Source organism: Capsicum annuum, chromosome 6 (genome assembly GCF_002878395.1).
Source record: "Capsicum annuum cultivar UCD-10X-F1 chromosome 6, UCD10Xv1.1, whole genome shotgun sequence".
NCBI lineage: Eukaryota > Viridiplantae > Streptophyta > Magnoliopsida > Solanales > Solanaceae > Capsicum > Capsicum annuum.
The window spans coordinates 212246812-212253451 of NC_061116.1; positions in this window are offsets into that span (position 1 = coordinate 212246812).

Below are 6640 nucleotides of genomic sequence, written 5' to 3' on the forward strand. Positions count from 1 at the left end.
TCAGCAAGCCTTGCAAGAAGTACATGCTTTACTAATTAGGGGCAGAGTAATAATTGTTTGCTGGGTTGGTTTTTCTCTCTACCTTCTCACGGTAGGATGGAAACAAGAGAGGTCAACTGTAGTGAAAGCCAAAAAATGGGGCCGAGAATCTGTGATTGATCCGAAGAACCACTCCCAGATACGATTTTACTCCCCCTTCGTACTACCATGAGATTTTTGCCTGGCTTTCTTTAGACTTAAGAAGGCTGCGGTGAGAATGATAATCACTTCGGAACTCTAGGGGAATGGGCATTTTAGGGTAGGGCATGATTCAAAAGCTCTCTAACGTGTTATGGAGCCTTCAGCCGTGTGAGGGTGGATGTAATAGGAGCCCCATTGGGCTTTTATGGAGTTTTTCCTACTTTTGCATTAACTCACCATTTGGTGATTTGGTTCGTAGCAGCCCAAGTATATCCAGGAGTTCCTTTTACATGCTACGCTATCCTCAGTGATAATATCATCATCGAAGATGAGCGGGTGGCTGAGTGTTATCACGAGCTAATTCCGTCACTGAATGTTCCATTTTCGTTAAAGAAATTGTTAGTATCGTCACTCGGTGGTTTGGAGTTTGCTCAGCAGTTCTTCGTACGTGGAGTGACTAATGGCTTTTTTCCTGTCTCCTGTCACATGTTAAGATCCTTAGTTAGTTCCATATCCCTTGTTCTTGTAATGAGGGCTATTATGTCTAAGAATCTTCCATTGTCGTATCATTTACAGGATCTTGGTACTGGGTGTATACTCTATCTACGACCCCTCATATGATGGCGGTAAAAAAGGGGTACATAAAAGTGTTGCTGATTTGTTATTTTACAATGTCAACCACACTCTCATTTAGTCAATCTTGATAGTCCGAATACGAGAAGTGTCTTAATCTAGACACTCTCCAAGTTGATAGGATCCAAATGAAAAAAGGAAATACAATGGTAGGATTTGCCATCTTTCTTATTAAATAGTTCAAAACCAATTGATCGGGAAAGGTCTTGTTCATGGTGGTAAGAGAGGGAGGATTTAGTAAAGGGATAATGCCGCTTTATACTAATATAGTCCCAAGTTGGTAATTAGAGTTAGAAGCTTCATAGCTTCCTCCACTTACCTCCATGGACAAATATAGTCTATGTCACTCTTTCTTGGCTAGTCTAGTAGACTATATTCTAGGCATTCAGAAGGGCTCCGTATGGTTTTGGGGTGTAACGTTGTGGTTGTTCCCTCCGATAGAAAGGGGAATTCTATCCATCGAAGAAAGCCAAAAATAAAAAAAGTCACCAAGAAATGGAGCAAAGAAAGTGGCTTCCAAAGAAAAGTCCCAATTAAAGTGTAAAAGGATAGGAGTAAGCAAAAGGACAGTGAGACTGAGAAAAATGCATTTCAAAAGGGAGAAAAACAAAGCTTACGTTCGTTCTCTTCCTCTGTGCATCTCTCTTCTCAAACTCATCATAAGCTTTTTATTGACTCGACTCAAGCTCATCATAACCTTTTTTGATCTTCTTCTTCATGTTCTATTGATCAGAAGCATCCAGCAGCACCTCATCAGTTTAGAATTCGAACACAAAATGGCCAAAGAAACAATTAGTAATATGCCTTCTATTGCCAAAAGACCTAAAATCCTAACTTTTGGCATTGCGATAAAATATTGACAGAGCAGAGTGAAACGGACCACATCGAGAGAGAGGGCTGGGGAAAGACCCGAACATTGAGATGCGGGCAAGAAGGTTATATCACTCTAAAATAGGTACTGATAATAAACCACAAGCCCTAGATTTTAAGACGAAGAAAGAAGCAATCATACCCCTGGAACAGAAATATATTGTACTTCAAAATAGTTACTAGAAGCATTACAATCGCACTTCCTATCTAGGCAAACCAAACCCGAAAAAGAGCCTCCCCCCCGGCTAGCCTTGCAAAAGCGGCTGTGCGGGAGAACAGAACTGAGCATCAAGGTTCAAAGAAGAAAGGTTCCTGCGTGCAGGAAAGCTTTTTCACATGCAACACAAATGCAAGTAGACTTTTCTCTGAGCCCCCAGGGGTAGCAAAGCTAGCTCTTCGTATCATTAGTATTGGGCAGGTGAACCTGGCTACACAGCATCTCTGACTCTAGTAGAGGATCTAGTTCCACAACAATCCACTTATTTTATATATATATATAAGATAATATAAAAACTTACATGAAACAGAAGTCCTATACCACGTCTGAAGACAGAAATGCTCTCGTAGGATCTTTTACTTTAATAGTAGATATCGAGCCTTTTAGTAGGTTAGTTCACGAATTCTCCTATTTCAATAAGAAACGTGTTTGGCCCGCTTTGAAGATAGCCAGGAAATACTAGCACAAGATCCAGTATTTGACAAAAAGGTTCCATACCCATAAAGGTTCCAGGCTTCAACCCACTCCTCGAGCAACTTGCAACTATATTGACTTTTCTTGAAAGGCTTCTTTTCAAATGAAAGAATTCATTATGACTGCGGTTTTGAAAAGACAGATTAGAATTGACTCACCCAGGGCATAAGCAGGAAGAAGACTCTATCGGATTTCAATAGACAGAGAGAGTATATCTTGAAAAACTTCTAAGAAAGCCAGCCAAATAGAATAGGGACTTGCTTAACAATGAAAGAAGGAAATTTTGTTAGAACAGGGGTTGCTCTCTTGTACTTCCCAATCTACGTTCAAGCACACCACTTCCAGCAACATTGGAATTCTAAAGGGGTCACAGGCGGAACGAAAGAGACTAGCTGATTCGATTAAGTAGGGCTAACTCAATGGAATTAAAGATTTACTCACTGCCAATAAAAATATACTCTATTTACTAGTTTAAATTGATTCACTAAGCTAGTGAACAGCCTTATTACGCAATTCCACCAGTGTATAATACACCAAACATACTCAATATTAAAGTCTTTTGGTAAGCCAGGGCAAGACTTCTCTGTGGGAACCCCCCCAGTAAAGGAGACCTGTCTAGTCAAAGAGGCTTCTAATAAGAAATTAGCTCATTCATTAATTATGCAATGACTTTGTTTCTCATAGATTCAACATTACTTTTATATCTCCCTTGTCTAGTCGGGATTCCTTAAGAGAAAGGGATCCAATCTATAGTTGTAGTTTCCATACGTTAATCCAATCTCACTTCCATTCATCATCCATTCTGAGGAAAGATTCTTGAACAATAGGCTAAGAATAGTCAACTAAGTCCTTGTCTATTATGTATGCTCCATTAAGAAAGTCCCTTACTTTGGCTAGTAAGGATTTTTATTTTTGGCAACCAAGCTGCTCTGCGTGTACCCTTTTTTTGACTTTTGTTGCAATAGAGGAGATTTTCATTGGACTAGTTAAAAGACTTAGATAACATACCAGGTTTTCATAAGAAAAACGTTCAGGTAGAGAAAATAGATTAGACTATTCATTGCACTAGTAGTATTTACGAGCCTCCCGCTTTGGTACCATTTCCTTTTTTACCAGTCGAGCTGCCCTGTCAACCCTTTGTGGCACTTACTTCCTAGATAGAACTCACACAACGCAAACATAAATGAGAACTAAGAATAGTCTGACTCCCTAGAACATAGAGAAAGAGTAATCTACTTCACTCGAGAAGAAGAAATACTCTAACGATCAGCTCAGATAAGGACGCCTCCTCCCTTTCCAAGCTAGCTCCGATGCAATTGCTATCGAATTAGCTCTTGGGGATATCATAGGTAAGAAGGAAGCCAATGCTGGAGGAAGTGAATCAATCATAAGAGGTTGTTAAAAAAGGTCTGTTGCTTGCCTGAGTAGGGGAAGGGATTGACCTAAGGTAAGGTTGACTTATCCCACTCTAGTACTGGTAGGAAGCCTCCTTTCGAGTAGTCTCATAGGTTAGACCGGTTCCAACCATTATTTCTAAGGCTCCTAGCGAAAGATCAAACTTAAGAGTAAGAAAAATCTCTTATCTTAGACTTAGATACCAGTTGCAAGTTTAAAGACCAGCAGTGAGGGGAAGAATTTTGTAGAGAAGTTTAGACAGGTTGACTCCTTTTTTTGAGAATCCTTTATAGAAAGAAGAGAGAGAGGAGATCGAAATAAAATACTTGTATCGAATGAGCCCCTATCTCAATTACAAGTAAGAAGCTATTACCCTAAGCCTATGGTCTTCGTTCCTTACATGATAGATTAAGAGCCAGATTGAGATGCCCTATCGAGGAAGTCTCTAGCTCTACATCTATCTACTATTAAGAAAGGAAGGGGATAGGGTTTGAGTTATCCTACTCAATAACAAACAAGGTTCGGAGAACAACCTAATTATGAAAGAAACCCTGTGGATTCACTAAAGATCTACAAGCTTGGATTATAGAGAAAGAGATGTTATTAAGGATACTTTAACAGAACCTTAGAACTTATCTTGAGTTGGGCATCCCTGACTCCATTTCGGACTAGAGAAGTGAATGCAGTGAATCACCAGTTTGGATCGAAGAATAGGCACCCATAAATTAGTAGCATATTTGCGGGATCTATCGAGTGGAAAATAGGGAAGACTATCAATACACCGAAGAGCTACCAAACACGATCACCAACAAGAGAGTAGCAAGTGCTGGCTTGGGGCTCAAAGCTCGTTAAGATTGGGTTCCTTTTGGCTCTCTCTAAAAATGGCAGTCATGCTAAAATCTTGGTTTATTGTTTCATCAGGGACTCCCAAGAACACGATTTTTCTACAAATCAAAATAGAAGGCTTGTTATTCAACAGTATAACATTACTTATATACTCGTGTCAACCAAGGTGTATGTGGATCTGTTCTAATTTTGTTTGAAGTTGATTGGAAAAATACAGACTTCTCTACAGAGAATTAGAATTTTGATATGATAGTGGGTTGTCCGGGATTCGAACCCAGAACTAGTCGGATGGAGTAGATAAGTTCCTTTTTAAATAAAATAAATGTTATTTTGAAATGAAATAAACAAGTAAAGATCTCTCCCCAAGCTGTGCTTGTACTTTTCATTGCACACGGCTTTCCCTATGTATACATCAGTTCCTTTCTTATAGAAATTCGAAAGACTTTTCAAAGTTGAATACTCAGTTGATTTACCCCTTATTACTATTACTATTACAATCAACATTTCAGAATAGTGCAAATTTTTTATCTCTTCATCATTTAGAAAATCTAAGAATGAATCATTGATAATTTGCCAGATCATTGATACAAAAAATATCCAAATACCAAATCCTACTTCTATATACTTACTCCCCACAAGCTAGATGAAGCTCGTGGGAAGGTCAAAGAAAGAAGAAGCATCTTCCTGGCCATAGAAATAGATTAAAAATCCACCCTTCGCCCACCTCTCCCTCAGCGAGGAAATAGTAGTAGTAGCAGTCTCCCCACTAATTCAAGGTTACAGTCCCAACCAAGTCAAAGAGTCCGGTACGAACAAAGGCATTACATGAAAGCTTTCCTTAACCATTCAAGGAAGGGGTTCAACTTAGACCACTTAGTAGGACCTTCTGGATTATAGGAGACCTTCTATCCATGGTTGGTATCTTCCTAGACTTTTTGCTATTTGAGAATGTGAGTTTTTCTTTCCCAGTCCTTTGTTGGAGGAGAGCCAACAATGTACGAATGTTCAAAAGAAAGATGCTAATGTCATTAAGGGAATAGCTCCAACATTCCTTCTTTTAGTTCCAGAAGCTTTTATAGACCAGTCTATCTCCTCTGTGGGGAAGGCAAGGCTAGTCTATCATAATTGAAACCTTGGCTAGGGCTATCTAGAGACTATGGCTATCTAGAGTAGAGTCTCGATATCGGGAAATAAATAGTATAGGTCTTCTCCGTCTCTACCGCTGGTGAGATCTCTGCTTGAACATAATCATTATTGTTTTGTATCATTTTGAGGGCTATTCTAGATGGATGCACCGGGATGTTCTAGATGGATGCACCACAATACCTCTCGCGGATTCTTACCTAAGCTACAAAACTCAATTGTTGGGCGCCTTAACTAAAGGAGCTAAACCGGAGGATCTCATTCCACCTTATCCTTCGCAGAATCTTTTGTTTGTCCTTCTCCTGAATTGGAGACGGAACTTTCTTATTAAACTATGAGGGTTAGCGAAGGAAATAAAGCTCAACACGTCTTCTTTAGAAGAATTTTCCTGCATTAGTGTATAAGCTGATTAGATATGAAGCTATGTAGCAAGATCCCCCATCGAGTTAAGAATCCATCTTTTTTCTACCTCAATTGAGACTTGTAAGAGGCCAGGCTTAGCTCCTGAAGATAGTGGGATTAATTGGGCTTAGCTTAGATAAATGCTCTTTAAACTCATTTAATATCTTTCTCGCCTTATCCTTCTAACAACCTATGAATGTACGCTTGTCAAAAATCATCTACAATCTTCAATTCCTAGTGCACTATTCGAGAACAAGCTTACTTTCATTCGCTTCCTATTACTCCTGCTAATGCTATTGCTACCTCCTCCTTTTCTCCTTTGATACGTGCCTGGTCAAAATCTTGATTTATTTATGTTTTTCCTGAAAAGGTCATACTTTTGCTCTTTTTTTTTCATCTGCTATTTTGACTATGAGAAAGCTTTTCATCAGATAGTCTTTAGTTCTTTTTGTAGGCCGGACATCTTTTTCATAAAAAGTC